The sequence below is a fragment of the Oryzias latipes genome, chromosome 3 (genome assembly GCF_053564925.1).
Source record: "Oryzias latipes strain Hd-rR chromosome 3, Olatipes_Hd-rR_3.1".
Classification (NCBI taxonomy): domain Eukaryota; kingdom Metazoa; phylum Chordata; class Actinopteri; order Beloniformes; family Adrianichthyidae; genus Oryzias; species Oryzias latipes.
In genome coordinates this window covers 41,303,913-41,318,243 of record NC_136239.1, presented here as the reverse complement: position 1 = coordinate 41,318,243, position 14,331 = coordinate 41,303,913, and the positions used below count along the sequence as shown (strand labels likewise).

At 43.7% G+C, this 14,331-nt stretch overlaps 1 protein-coding gene and 2 long non-coding RNA genes across 3 annotated transcripts in view; 1 reads left to right on the top strand and 2 right to left on the bottom strand.

Annotated features, from left to right (window-relative positions):
• The window catches only part of LOC111947180 (aerolysin-like protein), a 70,451-nt gene that overhangs the window by 1,986 nt on the left and 54,134 nt on the right, over positions 1–14,331 (top strand). The gene's annotated exons all lie outside the window — the stretch shown is intronic.
• LOC111947182 (uncharacterized) lies at positions 815–2,770 on the bottom strand. Its single transcript, XR_002873005.2, has 2 exons — positions 1,974–2,770; positions 815–1,241 (listed from the first exon to the last, which is right to left on the bottom strand). It is a non-coding gene; the product is annotated as an uncharacterized LOC111947182 (long non-coding RNA).
• LOC144991050 (uncharacterized) lies at positions 2,928–3,967 on the bottom strand. The gene is made up of 2 exons (XR_013654971.1): positions 3,786–3,967; positions 2,928–3,612 (listed from the first exon to the last, which is right to left on the bottom strand). It is a non-coding gene; the product is annotated as an uncharacterized LOC144991050 (long non-coding RNA).

Here is a 14,331-nt window from a genome sequence, read left to right as displayed (position 1 = left end):
GTGAAATGTTCTCAGCATACAAGTCCCACTGTACTCTCAAAGGGCTGCTTGGAGTGGCTCCTCATGGGGCGGTCACATTTATTTCTCAACTGTACGCTGGTTCCATCAGTGACAAACAGATCACGCGTGAGTCTGGAATTCTCTCCCTTTTGAGACCTGGAATGGCCATCATGGTCGACCGAGGTTTTCTGGTTGATGACCTTGTACCTTGCAAGATTTATAGGCCAGCATTTCTCTCTGGAAGATCCCAGATGTCTGCCTGTGAGGTCAGGGAGACCCAAGCAATTGCACGCCTCAGGGTGCATGTTGAGCGCCTCATACGGCGTGTTAAGGAACACAAGTTCTTTGACACAGAGATTCCACTTCGGCTTTTTGGCAACATTAATCAGCTGTATACTGTTGCATGTCTTCTGACGAACTATGAAAACGGGCCTCTTGTAAAGGCTTGGGCAAAGAATCCAGAGTAGCAGCAGTAGAAAAAAATAAAAATTAATAACCTATGACCATTTGTATAACTACTTTCTTTAAATGTACCTTTGTAAATTACTTTGTATAAATTGAATTTTATAATTAATGTTATGTATGCACTGCTGTACATTGCACATACTCTTTGAATAAAGAACTACTGAATTATTTGCATGTTATATGTACTTTACCTCACCAATGCTTTTAAGCCATCTGTAATATAAGAATAATACTTTCATGCACAGTGAATTATTTACTGAATAACATTTATTTAGGGCTCCCAATTTACAAACAACAGTTATAAAATAATATTTTTAGGTAACCAATTATCAAAAAAATTAATCGGAAGAACATGTAACATGTAATTTAATAATAGATTAGTATTAATACAACAAGAAACATAGTAATACAATTAAGAAAAAATATAAAAACTTGAATCAATATATATGTACAAATATTTTGAAATGGATTGAACTAATAAGAGTTACTGCCAGTAAGAGAAATGGAGAAAAGAGAAATTAACAGCACTCTATAAAGAAGTGTGACAGGCAATCAGAATCTAATTATTTAGGGAAGCAAAGAGGTAACAATAAAAATAAAAAAAATCAATTTTTACTTTCATTGTTTTGGTGATTTCATTGTCTCTGGGAATCCTCTGAATAAACATGTCCTCCTGTGTGTAGACAACAAAGTCACACCAGTCTAAACCAGAAATCAACATCTGGCCCTGGATTTGCCAAAAGTAGCTGCACAGGACGGGCATCCCCAAGCACAATCTAAAAAAATACACAAATCTGTTATAATAGAATAAAAGTGCAGTTTTTTAAAAAGAGAATACATGAGTACAGTGAGAATGTTTAACAAAACAAACAAATTTGAACCATCGACATATAATTATTAACTACTAAAACAATTAATAACTACTAAACAATTTGTATGAGCTAAAATTGTAGCCACAATATTATTTATATTATTATTTATCTCACTTTACTCATCATCCCCAACAGTGGACACAGAACGTGTGTCAATGCAGTGACAAAACGGAACTCAGTTTCTGTGAATCCCAGTGATTAGTGTACATATTTAAATATCGATAAATATTCCAACACACCAGTGTTATTTATGGTATGGTAAATGAAATTTGTCTTTAAAATAACCTTTAGCATTATTAGATGCAATGATTCACAGAAACTTTGATCTGCCAAACGTAACCTGTCTCATGAACCATGAACCATGAACCAATCTGCGCTGAACCTGCAGTATAACTTTCTCTTACGCTTAAGCTGTGAGGCTTTTGGCTTTTCCTCATAGATCTGTAGCACTCAGCCCTAATCGTTACCTCTCCTGTGCTTGAATCCTTGTTTGAAACTGACATTGACAAAGGCGTTAGGAAAATTGGCTGTGATTGACACATAATAGTAAACATAGCCTACGCTGCACCTGCTGCGCTAGCACTAGATAGCATGCATGCTATGGGCATGTAAACACAGAACACGTCCAGATCTTACCTTCAAAATTGTGGATGTAGCTTGACACATACAATTTGAAGCCCTTCTCTTTCTTGGTTGTCGAAGTGTGACATAACTTTTGTATGATTCGACTCACGTCGTTGACCGTTACCTTTGGGACATCTTGAAGGGACCGAGTGAAAAATGCCATAGTTGTTATTGACGCTATGTGCGCCGTCGACGCCGGATGTAACCTGGCTGGCCGACTTGGAATGCGGAAGTGAGTGTGCATATAGCCTATTCGGACACCCGTGCTCACTAGTTTTCTCTTTCGGGTGTTTTTAAATGGCGCTTGGCACGGAAACAAAGTGGCGCATTACCGCCACCACCTGGTCTGGAGGGGAACTACTTCTATTTAACGCGGAGAATGACACCCATTTGTCAAATTAAAAATATAATAAATATGAACATTTTATGAAGACTATTTATGAATCTGCTGTGTTCTGATCATGGAAAATGTGGCTGATTTATAAATAATAAAATTACAAACACATTGGTGGTGATTTTATGTATTTGTTGATAAATAAACCCCCATGTTATTACTCCATGGCAATATTTATTTTTGTGCTGCTGAACGATTTACGGGCTCTTGCGAGGAGGCATTTTTTTTCTGTAGTTTTCTCTTCTACCTTACTGAAAATAGCTTTATATATGAATCTGTCCGTGTTCCTGGCAATAATTCAACCGTTTTTCATGGTATTAAACCAAAAACGAGCAGATATGCAGCATCACAGGACGGCAAGGAGAAGCAGACGTCTCAGAAGATTTCCTCTGGATGCCCTGACCAGACAGAATAACTTGTGAGTTAAACTTAAAGTTTTTTCATTAGTTCAATTTAAGCATTTGTCACTAATTGTGCTCAAGGTTACACAGCCTGCTGGGTAAGAGTTTAACATTCTTTTTCAACACTGGATTATGAGTTGTATAGTCTAACTACATGAAACACTTGTGAGATCAAAGTTTAGTATTTTTTATTCAGAGTCAAACCATATCACTTGTTTTAAACAAAAATACTTTAATTTTTAAATATTTATATAAAAATCCAAAAACCCAGCCAAAAAAAAAACACGAGATTTTCCAGCATTTATAAATACGTCATAAACTAAAATGTAAGACATCAGAATAAAATGAAACATTCAAAAAAATCATATTTAATTTTCTCAATGAAATAATTATTGTTCCATTTTACAGGGTCTTCCACGTCTCTACTGCTTTGCCAACATAAAGGTGTCTGTCGTGGCCCTTAACGCTGACGGTCAGTCCCACACAAGACCAGACCGGCAGACTTGCAGATCGGTTGACCCGCAGGACCATTGAGCATCTGGTGGAGCAGCTTCGGGTTCCTCACACTCTGGGGGGGGGGGTACAGGAGACTGAGGTCCTGGTGTTTCTTTTCTGGCTGGCGTGTGGCACATCATACAGTGTGGTAGCCAGAGCCTTTGACATGCCACGGTCCACCGTGAGCGACGTTGTCCACAGGACGGCAGACCGCATCCTCCAGCTGATGAGCAGGGTCACCCAGCATCCAGTGGGAATGAACTGCCATAAGTCAACTCTGGTTTTATAGCAGCTTGCTTGGTCTTCCACCTTCCAAAAGGTCCTGGGGAGCATTGATAGCTGCCACTGAAGAATAAAGGCCCTAAAAGAAAGTGCAGCTTGTTATTTTAACAGGAAGCTTTTTTATTCCATTCAACTGCAGGCTGTATGTGACTAATGCCAAATTTAGAGATATTTTTGTTGGGAATCAAGGATCAGTCCACAGTTCACAGGTTCTACGTAAAAGCCCAATTTATGTAAATCAAACAAACCCACCTGAAGGATCCTTTTGGGTGATGGTGGGTATCCCTGCATTGCTCATCCCATCACGCTGCTGACACCCTACAGGGAACCCATGAGGAATGCGGTTCAGGCCCGTTACAACCAGCACCTCGCCAAGGCACGCTCTGTGGTGGAGAGAGCATTTGGCATTATGAAGATGAGGAGGAGAGCAATACTTCTGGCGGCACTGGAAGTAAAACCAACCTTCAGTTCTGCACAATCTGTGCATCAGAGAAGGGGACTGCTGGGAGCCACAGCAGGAACCAGTAGGACGGGTAAAGTGGCGTCCGTCTGCGAGGACAGATCTCTGCATTCCTTTCAGCTCCAACTGTGACACACATGACTCTAGAAGACCAGGATTATTGTTAAGATGTATAAAAATAAATGTTAACATATAAAACAAAAATGTAAATATGTACATTTTATATTTATATTTTGAGATTGTTAAAAATGTCTCAGATTTAAATAATACATGTAAATAATTCATTTTTGTTCATGCATTTATTAAACAAATTGCAAAAACAACGACGACGTTACATTTTGTGAACAATATTTTAAACTCAGGTAAGCTTAACAGACTCTCCTGTCACTCTTTGTCCCTTCGTGCTCTTTCCTCCTCTCCTCTTTCAACAACAACCTTTACCCCAACATGACAACGATTACAGTTTAATGATAAATAAATACAAATCTGATCAAGTGTCTCTCACTCCGACCCATCCGGCACGAGCTTGCCTGATAACAAACAGGCTATCTTTCTCCATCCACAGATGGATCAAATTTTCCTCATCCTCGTCTGTCCCTACATATATAAACACATTTAAAAAATGTGTTAATAACTTATGACTACGGTTAGAACTCACTGCTTTTTGATGTACTATCAACAGCGTTTGTTTTTAGCCTTCAATGCTAATTCGCGCTAGCGTTAGCTTTAGCATTACCGAAATTGATGAGCTTCAAAACAATGTAGGTTGTCGATTGAGGAATATAACATATTAAACACTTCATCTTACGTATTTACACATATATTTTACAACATCTACAAGATACTTTTTAATACTTACATTTTTAAGTCCTCTTTCTAGCGCAACCGTCCGCCATCTTTGAATAATTCAAACGCAGTGTATTGTGGGTCACACGCAATGCATTCTGGTATGAACGCAGTGCATTCTGGGCAATATTCGCCGATCGAGTGAGCATCGATCCACACTGGTTTTTCGTAGAGAATTCTGGGAAATTTCTAGTGCACATGATTTTTATTTTATTTTTTTTTTTTTTTTTTTTTTTTTTAACTTGTCCTGTCCAACAGCTAGGCAAACAGATGAGAGCTGAGGGCCTCTTGTGTTGGACATATTTTATTCTAACAAGAGGGGTTATTCATCTTCAGACAAACCAAAGGTATGTCTGAATAAACCCCTTTTGTAATTGAGGCCAAACTTTATTAATTTCAATCATGTTTGAAAATCTTTGGTGTTGGACCGGACGGAAAAGGAAAGAGGGGAACAAGAGAGAGGGACGTTAGAGAGAGGGGGGGGTAGGAGGGTGATAATAGGAGGGGAAGGGGGGTAAGACCATGAAGCAGCATAGAGCAGGCAGGTTTACTGGTTGTTTATCGTTACGGTACGGTTCAAATGTAGTACAAAAAGGGCGGGGCCTGTTCACACACACTCAAATATTATCAACACACCTGCTAGCCGCAGAAATGTCCACATGTCAACATGCACACAAAACAGATAGTGTTCACGAACGCATACTTATGCCTTTAAACCAACTAGTGTGAAATCTTTCATTCATTCAATCATGCAAACTATTAGTGCAAAGGTGAGCTAACACCTGTGCTCAGGTGAGTGTTTATGTTCTTCTAAAATGGATGGTGGAATGTGAAAAGAAGGAGGAGGAGCGCCCAGCCACCCCCACACCCATACCCCCGCCGCAGCAGCAGCGGCAGCCGGAATTCCCCCAGCGCCACACGGGAACAGGCAGGGAACAACCGCCCCCCGGGCGACCAAGACCGCCACCCAGGCCAGGGCCAGCAGGACCGCCGCGAGGCCCCCAGAGCCAGAGAGCAGGGAGGCGCAGAGGGAAAGAGAGCGCCGCCCCAGCCCAGCCAGGAAAGCAGCCCCCCGCCGCGCCGGAAGAGCCCAACGCAGGGCCCCACCGGAGAGGGACGCCCACAGCCCCAGACGAGCACCCCACCACCACCCAGGAGTTCCGGGCATCCCCCCGCCCCGACCCCAGGTACGAGCCAGGACCCCCCAAGGGAGACCCGCTCCGCACTCCAGGCAGCCACCCACCCGGCCCACGGTTGGTCCAGGTAGGAGCAAGGCAGGGGCCCGCCGCCCCCGCCCAGGAGGGGGGAACCCCGGGGAAAAAAGGGCGGCCCATAAGGGATGTTATAAATATGGCCCGACCAGGCTCGGCCATGTTGGAAGTTTGGCGGGGCCCAGCGCCCAGGGGCAAGGACCAGGACCCACCCCCCAGGGACACGAACACCCCCGGCTCAGGTGTAATATGAACCCCCCCACCGTGCGGAGAGAGCACCGCCGGGCCCAGGGAGCCGGCACCCAAGGGACACGGCCGCCATCGCCAAGGGGCCCACACCCCCCACCAGGGACGGGGTAGGGGACAGATGGACCCAGGTCCCACCTTCCTTGTAAAATGTGTGTGCGTGTATGGGTGTTTGAGAGGGTGTTTGTGTGCATGTGTGTGTGTTTATGTTTGAATGTATATATTGAAGGGGGAGGGGTGTGTGTACTAAGGGGGGTGCAGTTAAAATTGGCGAGTAGGGCACTAAGGGGACATCTCCTGATTACTCACAGTGATGTCCCCTCACCCTCCACACCAAGGGGCCCTAAATGTCTAAGGTGCGGTTAAAATTGGCGGGTAGGGTGCCAGGAGGACATCTGCTGCTTGCTGGCAGTGATGTCCAAGCACCCCCCCTACCAAGGACCCTACGTGTCTAAGGTGCAAATAAAACCGAAAGAGGGGGGGCCCACTCCATACGGCAACCATAGGAGGGGGACCACTCCCAAGTAGCCCCCCCCCAAGGCGCATCGCAGGCTAAACCCCCCACCCCCTCACCCTAATATGAGGTTATATAAGGAAGGGGGTAAGTTGGGGACAGCTGGTAGACTGTCCCCCGGTGGTCAAACAGCCGTCCCCCAGCCCACCCCCAGCAAAGGGGCCAGGGCCACCCAGCCCAGGGGCCCACCCCCGGAGGCGCCGACACCCCAGGCCCGGCACCACCCACCCCACACAGAGAGAGAGGAGCCAGAAAGCGTCGCCCCCCCCCCGGAGCAAGCCCAGGCCCCCACCCCCAGACGCCGGCCCTAGAAGAGCTCTGGTCAGGCCTCGACGGGACCGAGGAGGCCAACCGGCCGAGGCAACCACTGATTGCCTCAGCGGAGACCCCGACCCGCTAGCCCCCCCGACCCGTACTAATAATGGGCCCCCCCTCCCCCCCAGAACGCCCCCCCACAGGACAGGGCCGACAAGCCCCCCACCCCACCCCACCCCAGACCCCGCAGCCGAAGCGGGTGACACCCAGAGTGACCGGGGGCCCCGAGAGGGTTGCCCCGTCCCGTCCCAGAGCCAGGGAAGGGCCGATCCCAGCCCCAGGTGCAGATGGGCAGCCCATCCGGCGCCGCTGGGCCCCCCCCACCCGAGCAGGGCCCCCCGCCAACCCCCCCCAGCACAGGCAAAGGGACCACCCCCCCAAGCCAAGCCAGACCACCACCCCACCCCCCCACCACGCACCCCCACACCCAAGCCCAGAGGACCACGCAGCGCCCCAGCCCGCCCCACCCAGGCACCGGACCCGACCCCCCGACCAACGGAGCCCCCCACCGCCCCCGCCAGGCACCGGAAGCCCCGACCCCCACCCCAAACCACGGCAGAAGGGCAAGGAGCAGCGACGACCAGGCCCTCCACCCCCTAAGTCATGGAGTCAACCACAGGAGACCAGAGAGACTGAATTCTTTCAAAGTTACTTGAGCTTTGGGCTGACATTTTTTCCAAGCTGATATGATCAAACAGCAGATTTCTGTGTTGACTTATGTTTATATTTTTCTTGTTTTTCCAATTTATTAAAATAGTTTTTTTGGCAATACAAAGGGTTATGAAAATGATAGATGCTAATCCTTCTTCTATATCGATGGCACTCATGTCACCAAGCACACAAAGTGACGGTGAGGCAGTGATTGAAACCTTAAGCCAGACTGATAAATCGGCACATACCTGCTGCCAGAGAGCCCTGACAGGAGTGCAGAACCACAGTGCGTGCATGTAGCTGTCGGGTAGATTATTATCACAGTGCTCGCAAATGTCTGAGTTACTGAGACCCATCTTGAACATCCTCTGTCCAGTGTAGTAAATTCTGTGAAGAGTTTTGAGATGGATTAGCTGCAGATTTGGACTTTTTGTCAGTTTAAAGGTGTTTAGACAAAGTTCTGACCAGAAGCTTTCATCTGTGCTGATGCTCAAATCTGCATCCCATTTTTTTGTTGGAAGGGCAATATTGTTATCTAAATTACATAAAAGTTTGTATATTTTGGAGAGAGTTCTATTCATTGAAAAATTAATCAGAGTGGTAACTACATCTGGTAGCTTTAAATCGTCGTCTTTAATTTTATACTTTTTAGTAATACTTGATTTAAGTTGCTGATATTCCAAGAAGTTATTTATTCCATGTTTGTCTTGAAGTTCCTGGGGGGTTATGAATCTTCTATCAATAATTACGTGCTCTAGTTGTTTTATGCCCCCTGCTTGCCAAGCTGGGAAGTGAATCATTTTTTTGTTAATAAGGATGTCCGGGTTGTTCCAGATGGGTGTCATTTTGCACGGTTGAATTGATGATTTTGATATTTTGAGAAATTCCCACCAGGCTGTTAAGGTGGCATTTATATTAATGCTTTTGAAACAATCCTGTTTTTTAACTGTTTGGCTAATAAATGGTAGCTGTGACAGGTTGATCTTTCCACATAACACCTGTTCCAAGTCTAACCATGAGTTGGTTTCTGGATTATTTTTTAACCATTTTAAGATATATTGTAATCTATTTGCAAGAAAGTATTTGTGGAAATTAGGTAGTTCTAATCCTCCACAGCTTTTTGCAGATTTTAAAGTTTTTAGACTAATTCTTGCAGGTTTGTTGTTCCATAGAAAGCTTGATATGGATGAGTCTAATGTTTTGAACCATTTTAATGGCGGTTGTGTGGGAATCATTGAGAAGAGATAATTAACCTTGGGTAAGATTTTCATTTTAACCGTGGCTACCTTGCCCATAAGGGACAGAGGCAGGTTGGTCCAGCGTGTTAGATCGTCCTGTATGCTTTTCAGTAATGGGGTGTGGTTTAGCTGCACCAGTTCTGATAGTTTGGGGGAAAAGTAGATACCCAGATATTTGATATTTCCTGTTTTAACTGGAATTGTGAGTCTTTGTTCCATATTCCTGTTGAGTGGTAATAAAACAGACTTATTCCAATTAATGGAATAGTCTGATATGGAGGAGAATTCATTTATGATCATTGCTGTTTCATTTACAGAATGTAAATTCCTTAAAAACAGTAATATGTCATCCGCATAAAGACTAATTTTATGATGGCTGTGTTTGGTTTTTATTCCTATAATGCTCTCATTCTGTCTTATTGCTGCAGCTAAAGGCTCAATGAATATAGCAAAAAGAGAAGGAGAGAGTGGGCAGCCCTGTCTGGTTCCTCTTCCAAGAAAAAACCTGTTTGAAGTCTGTTTATTAGTTCTAACTGATGCATTGGGGTTGTGATATAATATTTTGATCCAATTGATGAATGCTTCTCCAAAACCAAACTTATGGAGGGCAGCAATAAGGAACTTCCAATTAACTCTGTCAAAGGCTTTTTCAGCATCCAGCGATAGTACCGTCATTTCCTGTTTTTTAATGGTGGCAAAGTCTATTATATTAACTAGTCTACGGACATTATCATCCGAGTGTCTGCCTTTGATGAATCCAGTCTGGTCGAAGTGAATTATGTGAGGAGTGATTTTTTCTATTCTCTGTGCTAGTGCTTTGCAGATAATTTTTACATCTGCATTGATTAAAGAAATGGGGCGATAGCTTGAAGGACTAGTGGGATCTTTGTCTGGTTTTAGAAGAAGAATTATGTTGGCTGAGTTCATGTTAGGTGGCATTGATTGGCTCTCATTAATAGATGTGACAGTTTTATAAAATGTTGGTGCCAGTTGTTCCAGAATTCTTTATAAAACTCAGCAGGAAAGCCATCAGGCCCTGGTGCTTTACCATTGGGCATAAGTAACAGAGCTTCATGAAGTTCAGACGGCAAGAGCGGAGAATCTAAGTTTGTGATTTGATCCTCATTTAGCCTGGGTAGGTTTACATTATTAAGAAATGAGTCAATACTTTGCTCTGACGGATTGATCTGCGGTGTGTACAGGTTTTTATAAAAGTTTTCAAATTCGTTATTAATTTTGACCGGGTCATGGGTGACATTTCCTGTTTGGTCCATAATAGAGGTGATTGATGATTTTTCTCTGTTAATTTTAAGCTGATTAGCCAGAAATTTGCCAGATTTATTAGAGTTTTCAAATCTTTCAAGTCGTAGCCTTTGTATTTGAAATTGTGTTTGTTTATTAATGATGTCATTTAACTGCAGCTTTAAATTTTTCAGATCTCCCAGAATGCGTTCCTGTGCAGAAGCAGCATAAGCAGTCTCCAGGGTTTTGATTCTAGTGCACATGATTTTTGAACTGTAGATTCGGACAGCACTACAAAATGGCGACCGCACTATATAGTGCACTATATAGTGGTTAGGGCGGTAATTCGGACACAGCCTATCAGTTCGTTAATGTAGTAGCAGTGTATTCGGGTTAACTACGGAGTCCCAAAGGGGTCATTTTTAGGATCCACCCTGTTTATGATCTACATGTTACCCCTAGGAAACCTAATCAGGAAACACAGCATTAATTTTCATTGTTATGCCGACGATACGCAGTTGTATTTATCCATGAAACCTGACCAGAATGACAATATAGAGAAACTGAACGCCTGCATCAGTGACATCAAGACCTGGATGACAATTACTGACCTCCTCCTGAACCCAGAAAAAACTGAGGTCATTATACTTGGTCCTAAAAACCACAGAGATGCTCTGTCTGCTCAGATAGTCTCCCTGGAATCCAAACTCCAGCAGGACAACATGAGAGCGGTGTGGTCAGGAATGAAGAACATCACAGGATGTGGGGGGAGAAGCAGACCCATCACAGGCTGCAAGGAGAGAGCAGACGAGTTTGACACCATTTTCAACAGGTTTAGCTCTCTGAATGCCTCAGCCTCCCGGATTTGTGGAGTGGGCTGGAGAGAATCACCTGCTGCTCAATGTGGACAAGACCGGGGAGATGGTGATGGACTTCAGAAGGAAGGGGACAGTCCTGCAACCTCTCTGCATCCTGGGCAGGGATGTGGAGGAGTACAAATACCTGGGAGTGCCTATCGACAGCAGACTGAGCTGGAGGAGCTACAGTACTGCTGTGTACAGAAAGGCCTGCAACAGACTTTACTTCCTACGGAAGCTGAGGTCCTTTAATGTGAGCAGCAAGATGCTGGGGATCTTCTAGCAGTTTGTGGGGGCCAGCACCTTGTTCTCCTCTGTGGTCTGCTGGGGAAGCAGCATTGCAGTCAGTGACACCAACAGACTGAAGAAGCTGATCAGGAAGGCGGGTTCTGTCATTGGCTGCAAACTGGAATCATTTGAAGCAGTGATGGAGAGGAGGTCACTGAACAAGATGTTATCCACTGTGGACAACCCAGACCATCCTCTCCAGCCTGTTCTGGACAAACAGCGGTGCTCCTTCTCTAGGACGCTCAGACAGCTCCGCTCTGAAACTGCCAGATACCAGAAATCCTTTCTACCAAATACAATTACACTGTACAATAACTCACAGTGTGGCAGATGACTTTTGCACATTTTGCACATTGTTACCTGTTTGTAAATAGTCTTTAAACTATACCGCCTTATATGTTTACATTTCTGCTACAGTTGTGTTTTATATTATAGTTCTTATTTTATTCTATTTTCTTTTATGTTTACTGCTACGGTAACGCACACATTTCCCACATGTGGGTTTATTAAAGTACTTCTGATTCTGATTCTGAATACACCCTTTGCAGTTTTTCTCTTTGCAGGAAGAACAAATTTTAATGTTAGACAAACCTTTTAATCAGGACTTTTATTATTTTCTTGATAAACTTGACTTGGTTCTGAAACCCTGCAGGTCTTCACAGGTCCGTGCAGCTTGTTGTTGTGTTGGTGGATGTTTAAAACCAGTTAATGCAGATTTGATGGGGTGGCCTGACCTGTGGTGTCTCACAAGGTAGATCACTAGGATGAGTGACAAAGCTCTCTGTACCGACACGTTCTCCTTAGAGTCAGCAAACCTGTTCTCCTCTGCTCCTCGCTCTCCCATGGAAAGTTTGAGGAGTTCACCTCATCCCACACCCGGTAGCGTCCAAAAACACAGAGGTGTCACCCCCCCTCCCTGATAGGGGGGGTCATACAAGCTGACGCAGGACAATTCCGTACGACTCAGATGGAGCTCAGAAATCTTTACTAAAATTAAAAATTACCCAGAAAGCCTGATGGATTCATTTCTGCTAAAATGCTCGATTTGATGCTAACTTTGTGCTAAGGCTGGAACATTTGATGTTTTATTCAAAGAAATGAACAAACTATCAAACCAGGCTGAAAAAAGCATGAGAGTTTAGTTTAGTGACGTTTCATGAATTCTTTCTTCATAAAACTAACGACCAACAATGCTGCATTAATCTTAGCAGAGCAGGAAATACAATAAAAGAATCCAAAAAGGCCGGAAATTCCTCCTTAAATTCATCATTCTGGTTATAAATTCAAATGAATCATTAATTAGCTAAAGGAAGTTTCATGCATGAGATTCTTTGTCCTGCTGAATGCTGCTGACATTTTTAGGGGGAAATGGAGGGGAGGGCTAAGGGGTGAGTTGGTTTTAGCTTTTTTCCTTTTTTGTAGTTTGTTTTTGTGTTTAATTGTGTAAAATGATCTGAACTGCAGGCATGAAAAGTACTTTTTTTTTTAAATAAAGCTTGATTGATAAGTTCAGTTTATTGGATAATAACCAATCAAGGTCAGATTAAACCCAGACTTTCTTTCTGTTCCACCAAATATCAATATGAAATGTGATCAACTTTAGAAATAAAACCACAGCTGATCACCACTCCATTTACTGAGGATGAAAACGTGAAGGAAAACATTTAGAATTGGTCTTTCATGTTGTAAATGTTGCTGACGCCTGGTCTACAGTGAAGATTCTCCATCTATTCACTCACACACCTCCATGACTAAACCCACAGTATAAACTAAGGGGCTCAGAGTCAGTCAGGAATCAAACCCACAACCCTGAGGTTGGTGCTGATCCACAGCTGGAGGAGAGGCAGAACATCCTGGGCCCCACCCTCAGGTCTATATAAGAGACAGCAGCTTCAGTCTGAGCAGCACTGAGGAGGGAGCCACACCGGTGTGATTGTCCATTAATAGTCTGTAGTTGAAGACGTTGTTATGGCTGTGGACGCTTTTAGTTTACATTTTCTGTTTATTCTGTGTTTTGTGTTCTTTATTTCTGTCAGAATGGAACTTCGTTTTTTTTCTTGCATGTCTGTCTCTGTCTCATTTTCACCTGGAGGCCAGAGAATGCAGATGTGTTGTAACCTGTCTCCAGCTCAGCTCTCTCCACCATGACTGCGTTCAGCTGACTCGTGTGTTTTACCGTGTGTTGCTCTCTGGAGTGTTTGTATGGAAGCATTTCTGTAGCATAATTCAAACTAAAAGTCAATACTAAAAATGCTGTTTCATTTTCAAAATGCAGCTGCATTTGTTTAGTCAAAAAAAAAAAAAAAGCAATCCACCAAACTTCTATTTTTTTTAACACCGGTAATTCAGTCACTTAATAAAGATAGTATTTGACATTTCATTTTCAAAAAGTAAATATGTAGCAAAATTCAAGTAGAAATATCTAATTTGACAAAATAGATTAACAGAAATGCTTTTTTATTTTCACAATGTAACTGCATCAGATGACTCATAAATAAATGTAAAATTAAATCCTCCAAAATGCGTTTTCATTCTTTACTTAAAAAAACGCTTATTCTGTGTCATAATTAAAGCCATAATGCAAAGAGGAGATTGCATTTTTTCACATCCACTGTGTGAAAAGTGTAGCATAATTGAATTCCGGTTAGCATTTCCAGGGGGGAGGTGTGGCGATGATGTCAGTACTCACACAGGCTCGTAGCTTCGTGTTAGCGGCCAGGGGAAGGTGCTTTGTTACGGTGTGACCAGCACCCTGCCCAGCCAGATGCTTCCCCCGGACTACCTTCGTCTTTGGACGGAGCGCCCATCCAAACACCCTCCCCTACCCGCTAACACAAAGATCGTCTGAAGCCGCAGACGGACCGCAGACTGGCTGCGTTAGGAAGTTCCGGTCCAGAAGGCAGAAATGCAGCTATGCAGACCTGAGAAAC